We start from the raw sequence: 13,624 nt of genomic DNA on the forward strand, positions 1-13,624 counted from the left end.
GGGTCCATTAATAGCCAAGGTCTTTGTTTCAGGCGTCATTCACTCTACTGACACTCTCTTTATTAACTATTTGCCGCCATACTTTCCTGTCCTGGCATACTTGTCTAGCTTCTTTTATGTCCATGCATTTTTTCATGCAAGCTCTCGTGTTTCTGTGACTTCTTATGTCTCTTCTAAGTAGGGTCTCAGTCACACATTCTAACCATTCTTTCCGCGGTCTACCTCTGGGCACGTTGCCATTTACTTCACCTTGATACACTTGTTTCGTTAGTCGTTCATTTGGCATTCTCTCAACATTTCCGAACCATCTTAACCGATTTCTTTCCCATGTGTCTACTAGCGTCTCTTCTGTACCGCATTCTTTTAGAATTATCTCGTTACTTACTTTGTCCATTAGGGATTTCCCGCTTATTATGCGCATGAATCTCATGTCATTTGCTTTAATTTTACTCTTATCTTTTTCTTGATAAGTCCATGTCTCGCTACCGTATAGTACAGTCGGTACAAATATAGAATTATGTATTGCCATTTTAGCTTTATTTCATATATTTTTACTTCTGATAAGGGGACCTGCTCTACCAATAACCTTCCTACCTTCATTTATTCGTCTATCTAATTCCTCATCTATCTTCCCGACCCTAGTAAATAAGCTACCAAGGCTCCGGGAAAAAACCTTTAGTTTCGGTCGAGTGTCCGTCCATCATACTTTTTTGCAAGGAGATAAAGTTAGGCGTGGTTAAAATTAAACTATTGCATTTTTACTTGATAATTAATCTTTATTGGTTGAAAATTCGTGTTTTTAACACGAATTTTAATATTTCATTTTTGGTTCAAAATTTATATTTTTCAGTTAAAAATTAAATTATTTTAATGGAAATTCGTCTTTTTGGTCAAAAAATAATCTTATAAGTTAAAAATGCAACTACTTGGTTGAAAATTGAAGACCTCTTTTAAAAATTCAATTTTTATTTTTAACAATTCTGTTTAAAATTCGTTTTCCTTTGGTTGAAAATAAATATAATTAAATAAAAATTTAACTATTCCATTTTTTGTGAAAAATTTATTTTTTTTTAGTTAAAAATTCAATTATTTGATTGAAAGTCCATGTATTTTGTTGAAAATTCATCCGTTCATTAGAAAATTAATATGTATAGACTTTAGTTGAAAACTCAAGTATTTGTTGAAAATTCTACGTTTTTGAAAACATAAAACATCAATTAGGTGAATTGCTTGCACGGTGAAATTCAAAATTTTCTACAAAATTCGTTGTTTTAGAACTTTTATGTCACTCATGACGAACCTACTTCTTTCAACAAATGTTATAACAACTGCCACTCGACAGATATGAATGGAGTTGTGTACACATTAATTTTGGATCCACAAAAGTAAATGATTTTGATTTAAAGTTTATAATCAAATTGAAATGCAACGGTTTAATATCCCGAAATTTACTTTGATTATATTTTTTTCTCTTTTTGTCCTTTCATTCTCTTGCGATTCAAGAAGTGCATCCTTGATGGACCAAGGATATTTTTTCAAGTGTGGTCCCTGTAATGTCAGCTTTAGATTCGAGATCATCCTTGACGAATGGGTTGGTCGAAATATCTTTCAGAAGGTAAATCGTGGATAGCTCTTTCGCACTTGCACGGTGGTCTCTCGACATTAAAAAGAGATATACCTACAGAAGATTACACTCCTCGATATTGGTCACGGAAGTCAAAAAGAGTATTAAGATACAACCATGTTGTAAACTTGTGCGGTAGCACTAGCATCAGTTTTGCTAACTTAAAAAAGATGTTTTATCAGGAGACTTTTTTTAATTTTAATTGAAGATCAAAATCGAATCGTGACAAGAATATTAGAAAAGAGTGTGAGCTGGAAGGCATAATTTGTGTGTGCCAATATGGGGTGGAGCCAATTTGAATCCGGCAAAGTGGAATGGGTAAGGCGAATATAATTTAAATTCAGTGAGTTTTTTACTTTCAGTTTCTTAATGCATGGAACCATTAAAAAACAGAGTTTTATATTGCCCTTATTTCAGTCTAATTGCTCTCTAATTTTGAATCAGCGATAACTGCCAAATTAGCCAAATCTATCATTTCACTGTTGCAAGTAAAATTCGGCTAATTCGGCGGTGTATATACGCTGATTTTAATTAGCGATATATTTATCATTTATTCAGATTTAGAGAATGGGGTATACAATTGTATAAAACACAGTAACTTCCTGGATATCAAACGTTTGCAAATGATTATTATCAACCTCAGATCAAAATGATCCATAATTAGTTTGTACACAAATTTGTTCATGTATGTCGACATATAGTTGTTATACTTTTTTTTGAAAATTCCAGTTTTTCTGTATTGGGCTCTAAATATCTATGGTTCTGCAAATTAATATTTTTCTTTATAGATGTTTTTCTTTGGACTTAATTAGTTTCGACTCACACTTCTAGAAGATTGACAGCTTCCTGGGACCAACAAAAATTTGTTTTGAAAACGTTTAATTTTTAACAAACAGTTGAATCTTCAACTAAAAAGATAAATTTCAAACAGCTAGCTGAATTTTCAATAAAAAAAGATAATTTTTAATCTAAAATACAATAGTTTTTTTAGTTAAAAATAATTTTTCAACAAAAAAATGAATTTTCAGATATGTTGTTAAATCTTCAACTAAAGAGATACATTTTAATTAGTTGTGTCCAAGTGAAAAGTTTCTATCTCGGAAAAACCGAATGAAAAAGTGCTAACTCGTTGAGATAAATTGAAACGGTGTGAACTCTTGTGGCGAATTCTAGAACCCTCAAAATCCCATATATAAACCCTGTAAAAGCTGTTCATTTGGTCCTCACGAGTAATTATTATTATTTTATTATTAAACTTTTACTCGGGTAAACCCGGTTATACATAATACCCACGGACTAAGTCAAGTGAATGGTGGGATTAGAATGTTATAAATTAATTTAAAGAATTATAATTCTCGTGTTATTTATTTAAATAACACGTTCGTTCCGCAACACTGCTTAGACCTAGGTTGCTTAGCAGCTTTTCATTCGGTTTGTCCGAGATGGGAAATTTTCATTTCGGCACGTTGAATTCAACTAAAATGACAAATTTTCAACTACAATAGTTATGTTTTTTGTTACAAAAAATAATTTACCTAAATCCTGCTGTCACATTTAAAAGGAGTTGTAAGAAGTTCTTAAGAATAACTGTATGTTTTAGAATATTTTGAATTTCACGTTGAGTAAAAAATGCAATTTTTCTTTTAGTGAACTGTAAATCTATACAGGCTTGGGAATTTCTTTTTACCTTCAAAAATGTATTATTTCTTTAGATTTACATACTACAAGAAGAGAAAAGAATGCAAAATGATTTTGAAGGAAGCAAGACACAATTTTATAAATGGGCGGTGATCAATATGAAGGGAGGTAAAAGTACAGCATGTAATTATGCAGCATGAGAAATAGCAAGGGTGAAGTGCTATATGATATAGACGAAATAATAGACGCTTTGAGCGACTCTTTTAAGGAATTGTTATTATTATTATTAATATTATTCGTACATCCTCACAGGTTGTGCAAATTTATGAATTTATGTATCGAAATGGGAGAAGTTCCTGGTGACTAAAAAAGACAATTATCGTACCAATATGCAAAGTAAAAGAAAGTAAAAGTAACTGTAATAATTAAAGAGGTATTAGCTTATTAAGTACCGCGAGTAAAATATATTCTAAAATATTTATTTGTCGAGTAATGCAAATAAAAGAAGAAAAGATATGGGAAGTCCCAAGTGACATTACATTTTTATTTAAATTCGGGGACAAAATGATCAACTGGCATTAATTGTAAACTTATTGTGGTGGCGGTTGTTACAAAGTGCCGTTATACCTTTCGAAGCATTTTCATGCACTCGGAAAAAAATATTCTTTTTTATTATTATTACACTATTAAGCCATTTTGCTTTCGGGGTAGGCGTGACTCACTCGGTGGGGAAGAGATTAATGTAAAGAAGGGGTTCTCGAATTTTTAGATTGATCTCGAATCCTCGTGTTATTTACTTAAATAACACGTTCGTTTTGCAACACTACTTCGAACGAGGTTGCTGATCAATCTCTCTAGCAAGCACCCCAAGTGAAGAGCCTCACAAAGTCGTCGTGTGAGGTTCCCCACTTGGATCTAATAGTATCCAAGGTCTTTTGTTTCAAGCATACTTCTCTAGCTTCTTTCACGTCCATGCCTTTTTTCATTCAAGCTCTTGCGTTTCTCTGGCTTCTTATGTCTCTTCTTCACACATTTTAACCATTTACTTTACCTTGATACACTTGTTCCGTTAGTCGTTCATATGGCATTCCCTCAACATGCTCGAACCATCTTAACCGATTTCTTTCCTATATGTCAACTAGTGTTTCTTCTATAGCGCATTCTATGAGAATTATTTCGTTAATCATTTTCTCTATCAGAGTTTTCCGTCTTGAATTTAAAAAAAATTATTTTTTGTATATGTATATGAAAATTTGTCTGAAGCAGAAAAATGTTGGTTGATTCAAAAAATATTTGATTAACGCAACCAATTTTTTTAGTTGAATCTACTAAATACTCCATCTCCAAAATGTTGGGTTAAAACAACCAAAAAATTAGGTTGGTTCAAATAATATTTTGTTGTCCATATTTTATGATAGAGTCAAAAAAATTGGTGTTGATTCAACCATAGCATTTGCTGAGTTTGGGGTATTTTCGCGAGCAGCAATTTTAACTACAAATTCAATTCTGTGGATACTAACGATAGCACTCAGTTAATTTCATTGTACACAAAATCAGAATAAGATTGACAGTAATTTTGTATTCTTATTAACAAAACATGCTATCTTCTTCCAGTTATTCAAAAATAAAATTGGATTTCAAACATAAATGTGTAATATACTCACATTAAATTTCTACAATTCAGCGCAAATTTTGGAAAAATTTCCACCTCTGCGTTACACTTTAATCATAAAAAAGCAATTTAATCGAAGAATTCTAGATTATTACTTTAATTGCGAATATTGTACAAGATTTAAAGAAATGAAAACACTGAATTTGCAAGCACCCCGCTGAACCGACCTGTATATTAAATTTAATATAAAAAGTATATTAAATTTCAACTGCTATTCATGCAAATGATTTCATATCCATTTGCATTAAATTTAATACAGATTTGTCTAACAGTGTATGCAATTAGTGCTGAATAGTATGTAGTAGCAGTTATAGGAAACGGATACCTTTTCTATATAAATTGTTACATGAATAAAATATGAACGAAGTGGCATAAGACATTCATTAACATAATTAAAATGACGCCAAAAAAGACTGTGTCTGCGACCCCCACTGCTGGTTCAATAAATAAATTCGCGAAACGTGAGTTCGACTCGATTGCACGTTCATAACCACGGGAGGTCACTTTCCAAGGAGTGTCTGAGAAATTATTATGACCGGTACTCAAAGTTTTAAAAAAGCATGGCGAATTCAAAATTTTAATTTGACGATTCTCTTTCACCAGATCGAAGGAGGTGCAGCTGATCATCCGTGAAACAGCAGACGCCTCATTAGCATTCGTTGTACTTTGCCTCGGGCTTCCATTCAGAAATGTACTGCACACCCACGATTGAGTGCATGTGCATCGTGCACGCACTGCCGAAAACGCATGATAGCGCATATCCGTTCACCATTTTTATTAAGAGAGCAAATAAGGGTTATATTTACAGGCAATATTCATTACATCTTCCTTATAGCAATATTTTGTTGTCTACTAATATCTGTCCAAAAGATATAGAGACTTCAATATTTTAGATTATAGTGAAAATCTCAACAGGAAAACATATAAAAATATGGGATAAAGTACACGTTGCAGATGGTGGGTTTCCCGAAAGCGATAGATGTCGAGTTTTGAAATTTCCAGTCGACTAGAAATTTTTTCCTGATCGGTGGAAGGTAAAAAAATACAATTATCTTACCATCATTTCAGAATACTCAGCTTGTTAGTCCCAGGAAAAAAATTACAAAAACTCTGCAAAAAATATATGAATTTTTTTATCCTTTCTGTAGGGAGATAATATTTCGGACTATAAAATTCACCATTGTACATAGAAAGAATAAAAGAAATTCATTTTTTTTCCAGATTTTTTGTAATTTATTTTCAGAAACTACAATGAAGAAGATTTCACTTTCAACCAAAAAGGAGAACTTTTCCGCACACAAAATATATTTTCAATCGAAAAGAACCACTTTCTATCCAAATAGATAAATCTTTAACAAAGCAGTTAAAATTCCAACCAAAAGAAATTAATTCTGAACCAAAAATATAACAATAGAGCTTTCAATAAAAAAAAAAACTTTTAACCGAAAACAATTGAATTTTCTTGTTGGGTTCTATTAATTTAATTCTCATTTAAGCGAAAAATCGTGTACAAGGGGAGTTTTCTATAATATGATTTTCAATATTTTAACGGTGATTGTTGGTAACAATGGTTAAAGCTTAAGTAAAAACAAATCTGGAAAATTTCGGGTTTTAAACCAAATTTCCGGATGTTACCCATGGTTTTCCTGCTGCTTAGAATTCCATGCTAATTTCTGGATTTCCGATGAGCGGCCAGTCTGAATTAGTATTCTCCTGGACTTAATTTACTTTTGTGTTAAGATAAACGAACGCCGACAACGGATTGTTTTCTTTGTGAATTGAAATAAGCTCTTGTAACGGGAAATCATGATACCTCGGTGACAAGAATTATCCTCGTAGATGTTATAACTGCATTACAAGCACGCGAACTCTCCTGATACTTGATAAATACTTGCGATTAGAACTTTGTATTATTTAGGACTCAATTCTAGGCAAGTGCACGCTGATCCCACAATGCTCCTTGAAAGGAAGCGCAGGCAAAGTGGAAATCAAGAGTTATTAATGATTTCAAGAAAGACAAAGAAGAAAAGGAATAAACGAAGAGATGATGGTAATAAAAATGATTAATTGTATAAGGCAGATAGCTTTCAATTATCTTATATTAAACGCATGTTGTGCATTGAAAGAGCATTCAAGTTGCTTTCGGAAATAGCATCTTATCATCTTTCTCATAATTATTTTACAGTGGGTGATTTATATTTTTCTGGGATTTTCTGGGATATTTTTCTGGGATGTTCGGATAATTTAAGCCAGTTCAGTAATCAGCTCGTAATCTATGAAATAGAAAATATGGTTCCTAAAAATTAAATTTAGTTGAATCGTTGCCTCTTCAGGTGTTAAAATTACAAATTTGCAAATTTGTCATCGCCCTTAGACTATAGTTTGTGACATATTTATAATCTATTATCGCGCCTGATATTTCGAAAGTTCCATTCGTTACCAAACTGACAGCAATGATTAAATCACATGGAGGATCGAAATCAATAAATTTAATGCATACAAAATATATATGTTTATCTAACTCCAAACGTCGATTTACTTCTCTCTTATAGTTATTCTCCCCTCGTTAATTGTATCGGCCAACAGTTATCTCCTGGCATGGTGCCGATTAGCGATTGAATCTAACTTCTAGAAAATAATTGTGTGCAGAATAGCAATACGGCTTAGGTAGGTATATAGTTGAATGATATTCGTTAGGATTTAGCGAAACGGGATCCTTTGCACCTCTGAAGTGAATTCTCGTAAATGTCTTCTACGGTTAATAATCAATTCCATCTACTGATATGATGAACACTCCTATTTTCTATATATATATATATATATTTTTTTTTTTTTTTCATATCTTTCAACATAAAATTTGATTCCTTGCATAATGTATCATTCCTAAAGTATGATACCCAAGAATAATTATGTAATTGACTCAGTCGAACTGAAGCTGCCTTCTGATAATAAACAGTGACGTGCAATGTACAACAATAAATCTCAAGAAATGTTCTTTTTTTCCTTAAGATGCTTGTTATCAAATCTCACAGACTAAACAAATTACAATCTGCTCTGAACATCTACTGTATTATCATTTGTCTGGCAGATTTAATTTCATCTTCATTTTTATTTACTTCCACCATACAAGATTTATTCAACGATTTATTAAGTTTGGCCCATTTAATAACTAAAATTTTCATTTTTTAAATGTTTCTATTGTATTAAATCAAAAAGTAAAGCTTCTTTTTTCAAATGAAAGTTCGACCATAAAAATTAATTAAAGTCCAGTGATGCAAAGGAACTGGTGTTAAGATTCTTTATTAAACTGAAACTGTACAAAGTTCTGAAGATTCTCATTAATCAATATCTAAAGGAGGTTCTTTATAGAAGGGCAGATAATTAATTTTCTTGGTCGCCATAAAAAGATGAGTCGCTTCATCATCCGAAGTGCATGTTGACCCCCTTACAATAATTGAATTGTAAAATACCTTGTTCAAATTTAAGGGACAAGCATAGAAACTTATCATTAAGTATAGAGAATATATTTATGGTTCATACAAATAAATCTTGCCAGATTCGTGTCTTAACTAAAAATGTACACTATTGAAATCACACCCTTCTTACCAGGCGATGACTTTCCAGAATAAAAGCCTCGTTCACTTCATTGATAAGAAAAATACCATTCTCCAAAGTTTAGGGTCTGAATTCTTGTTTTAAGTTTAACCGCAGTGAGCGGTTCCTCGGATCATTTTACGTGCTTGCACCATTACCGTTACATATCAGATAGACTCTACGATAGACACTGCAAGTATCCAATTTCGGTCAACTATATCTCTCGGCAGATACTGATTATAAAGCATTTTCTTATCTTGATAAGAGCTCGCGATTAATTCAATCTTCATCTTCAAAATTTCGGTTGTGAAAAGGTAGTACCTCTCATTGCCTGATAGCGGATCTTCTGACTTATCTTAATTGACAAACTTTTCATCCCCTGTTCAAAAATTGCCATTGAAGTGTTTGTCATTATTTTGAATTCGTATTTACGTCAATGAAAATCTGTGCCAGTTTAAATGTTCTGGCGCTATACATTCCTAAGATTTTCTGCCAGGAGAAGTTGTACATTGCCAGGAAATATTGCGTTCAAGGAACTGAATAAATTACATAATTATCATCCGAGTGACGTTTTGTCATCAAGAAAATGTATGTTTCATCAGCCCCAACCATCAATCACAGCAATTTTTTTAGATTTTCATGATTATTTTGTTCTTCTGAGAAACGATTCTTTTGATGAACAGCATCAAAACATTGTGTAAACACATTACAGTATCACGAAAATATTGTTAGCTTAGAAAGCCCATTGTGCCTACATTATTTTCTTTGAAAAACATATACTAAATAAAGTGCTCCTAAACTTTTATTACGGAAGTGAAAATTGTTTTGCAAGACCTTTATAATACTTTTTCTCATTATAGCGTCATTTATTTTTAACCTCGCACATTCATAGCCATATTTATATTCTCTGAACAACTTAACTTGATTTGAAATCAATTTGTAAAGTCATTATGTCATAAATTGATACCCACGCGATAAAAATATTACTTAGGTTTCATATTGAAGTCAAACACTCGCTAACTGAATAATGTAAAAAATTAATTTGGGAATATTAATAAGATTATAGAACGTCGAATGGAAGCGAGACCAAATGGGCGTTTATTAACAGACCTCCCAGGGCGTTTCGAGAAAATTGACAGTTGCCTTGCGGCCGTCTTAATTACGTCCTTTCGTTTATATGCACTTGAGTTTCACAGGCCCGTGCGTACATAAGCATGCCGATTTGCATGTAATTATTAGTAGGCGTTCCGACTTCTACGATCACGATATCAATCGCATCTTTACGCCCGTCGAAGCGCCATTATAGCCATCAGGATCTGGCAGTCATCCAGGTGTATTACATCGCCAAGCTTTGAATCGCCGAAAGACACTGTCATCGTGATAACTGTCGAGGAAATAAGTCTTAGCCTATGCAACTTGCCTTAAGGCAAGTTTCGCGAAACGGGATTGCTCCTGAGAAGATTTGAAGTGCCAAAACATTCTGAGATAAAATCATTTTTCGAGACCTGCATGTTGGAACAGTATTTTTTAGTGCAGCTTAAATTCAGAGTAAGCCGCTATATATCGAGCCGCACTGAAACAATTGATAGTTGGGCCGACTACATAGTTTGTAAGATATTGTACTGCTATTCTATTAGTTGAGACAACCCTTTTACCAGTTTCTGACAGTAGTTGAATATTCACTTCTACTAACGAAATTGTTGTGACAACTAGTAAAATAGCGGTACTATATATTACAAACTAAACAGTTGACACAGGTAACTTTTTTTCAGTGAGTCGCATATCACTCTTGAATATCAACTTCAGATCAAAATGATCCACTTTTGCCGATCCGAATAGTACATGTGTATCAATGGCGTAAAGACCGTTATTTTGACGAATCACACAATGCAAAAGAGCCGTACGTCCTTGATACACACTATACTTTTTTCCTTACCCACCTTGAAAACAAGCATGTGAAGCCGATAAAGGATAATTGGTGTTCGTGACAATTTTAAGTTATAAGTGAAAGGAAGAAATAGCTTATTTAGTAGAAAAAGACTGTGGGGTACAATGTTGTATTTTTTTTTAAATAAATATATTTTTCTCTATCGGGAGTAAAGTTTTATTTGGCGACCGTAAAGTTTTATGTAGCGGGCGTAAAGTTTCATGTTGTGGGCATAAAGTTTCATGTCGGGCCAGCGGCAGAGAGCGCATTTGTGAACGTCGCATGGGCTGGAAGTGGTTACATTATGTCTACTTTATGTGCATGCAATGGTGCGTTTTCAAAGGGGGGTCGGACACAAAAATAAATTTTTACACATCTTCGTTCATATATGTCACGTGTCGGTTGTTATCCTTTTTATTGAAAGTCGTAGGTTAGTCATGACAACATAATATTGATAAAATAATGAATTTTTGAAGAAATTTTGAATTTCAGGCAGGGATAAAAACTCCAATTTTCTTAATCTCTATAAATCTAGACTCTAGACATTATTCTATTTTCTTCCTAAAAGTGTCTCTTTCTACCAAACGCGTTGAATTTTCAAACCAAAAATTTGAGTTTTTGTAAGAAGAGTTGAATTTTCAATAACACAATTGAATATTCAACCATATAATCAAATTTTTAATTGAAAAAAGACTAATTTCCAACTGCAATTATAATATTACACTTTTTAACGAAAAATAGTTGAATTTTTAATTACGAAGATGAAATTGCAACCAAAAAGAAATTAATTTTCCACTAAAATGCTAAAACTCCAAATGGAACAGTTACATTGTCAGTTAACAAAATATTTAGATGTTGAACAAAAGAAATGAATTTCTAACACAGAAATTCAGCTTTCAGTTATTCAGAAGTTTTAAGTTAAAAAATTGATATTTAACAAACAAACATTTTCAACGAAAGTTTCAAATTATCAACCAAAAGGTGAATTTTCAACTGAAATGATGAATCTTCATCCAAAAAAGTGAATAATAAAAAAATGGTTCAACTTTTAATCAAGTATAGATAAATTCTCAACTACAAAATAGAATTTTCAATCAAGAAGATTTATTTTCTACAAAAAACAGACAAATTTTCAGCAAAATACATAAATTTAAAAAAAAGTTCTGTAATTATCCAGGCAAAAATATTATATATAGATTGTATATCGTGTGAAGTATTATATATAATATTCATTTGTTTTATACATTTTTTGTATAAAGCAAATGAATATAATATATAAAACTTCACACTATATATAAACTATATATAATTTTTTCGCCTGGGTTTCAACTAAAAAACATTGATCTTAAGTCAAAAATGAAATAGTTGAATTTTCATTTAAAATGTTAATTTTCAGCAAGAAAAAACAAGAATTTTTAACGAAGTATTTAAATTTGTAATAAAGGAGTTCAACTTTCAACCAAGTATTTAAATTTTAAACAAAAAAAATGAGTAATTAACGAAAAATGTAATAGTTGATGTTTCAACCAACAAAATTTTAATTTTAAGTAAAAATTAGTTTTTCATTAAATCAAAAAAGACGAATTGTGAACCAAGTAATTGAATTTCAAAATAAAACAAAATTAAACAAAAATTTAACAAAATGGTTCAATTTTCAACCGAAGAGATGGATTTTTCTTACTTAAACATATTAATTTTTATTCAATTCCAAGAAAAAAAAAGGATATTTCTACAAAAAGAAATAAATTTTGAAATAAAAAAACGAATTTTCAACAGAAGTATTGAAATTTTAACTCAAGTGATGAATCTTCTACTAGAATGGTTACACTTTCAGTCACAAAAAATTATTTTAAGAACAAAAATGAATAATTACTCCTCGAAATCTTAATTTTGTACCTAGAACATGATCGCAAAGATTTTAAACATCGTAATAAATTGAATTATAACATCTTCATCTCATCACTCACTTGATTTAGTTCGTGGACATAATGAAAAACCGAGTTCAACTCGAGAACAAGCTTAGAAAAAAATGTAAATAGATGTGTGTAAATTACGTAGTTAAAGTGGTCGTTGAATTTTAATGATTTTTTGTTAAAAACAGAATGTACGCGATTGCTTCGCAAGGTTCTGTTTTGATATTGGCCATGATCGCATGATCAATCATAACCACTGATACTCGACAGTGGAAATTTATGCCAGGCCATCTTGAGAATCGGTTCATTCTGATACCTTATTTGCTAATCAAATTGAAAATCCGAAATTTTTATAAAAGCGCTGCATGTCACCTTGATCCAATTTCGGGAGCAAATGGATCAACAGACATTTGATGTGATAGTGTATAGTTCACAACAAATAACATTATCAAGAAGCATTTGAAAATCAAGTTCACTGCAGTTCTAAGGCAATTTACATAATATCCCAACAAAATTGATTCCAACCATACATATTACGAGAAGAAATCTAATAATTAACGACAAATAATTAAATTGGCATTTTATCTCTTATCTGTTTGAGTTATATTTGGACGAGTCGATAACTAATAATCACTTGTTATTTGCAGAGCCGGATATTTGATTCTCTTTCTGACTTTCTTAATCCCACGTCAATGAGTGTTGATAATATGTATATAATACATGGAATAAAAGGTGCCAGATATCGATAGATATCCTTAGCAAGAAGGAAAACGATATCCTATTTGAAGATCCATTACCATGGTGACTTTATAGATAATAATCAATTGAATTTCTACTACTGGTGTGTCATGGATAAGCAAATTGAGCAAGTTGAGCAACTGAGCAAGTTGGGTTGGAAACCATTCAGATGTCATCGCTTGCGGTTTGCAGCGGGGAATGACAATTAACAGAAAATATAGTCTGATAACCGAGTGACTTTTTTAAGAGAGCGATCGACGCACTTTTATGAACTTTTGATCGATTTTTTACACGCGAGATAGAGCATAACTAATATTAATATGATACATTCCTATATTACAACGATTGATAAATGCTCTTGGTTAAAAGAAAATCAGTTAATTAGATTTTGTATAATTTCATATTCCGAAATATCTACACGGAAAAAAAATTCTTGAGGCGAACGAGTGAATCGAGAATATATTAAACTCAAAGAAAGTGTACACTTGGATTAGGTAAAACGTTTAGTTAGGAGAGTT

The 13,624-nt window shown here is 31.9% G+C and overlaps 1 protein-coding gene across 1 annotated transcript in view; it reads right to left on the bottom strand.

Moving 5' to 3' along the window:
* The window catches only part of LOC117181643 (protein PFC0760c-like), a 235,372-nt gene that overhangs the window by 15,786 nt on the left and 205,962 nt on the right, over nucleotides 1-13,624 (bottom strand). The gene's annotated exons all lie outside the window — the stretch shown is intronic.

This window comes from Belonocnema kinseyi, chromosome 10 (genome assembly GCF_010883055.1).
Source record: "Belonocnema kinseyi isolate 2016_QV_RU_SX_M_011 chromosome 10, B_treatae_v1, whole genome shotgun sequence".
Lineage (NCBI taxonomy): Eukaryota > Metazoa > Arthropoda > Insecta > Hymenoptera > Cynipidae > Belonocnema > Belonocnema kinseyi.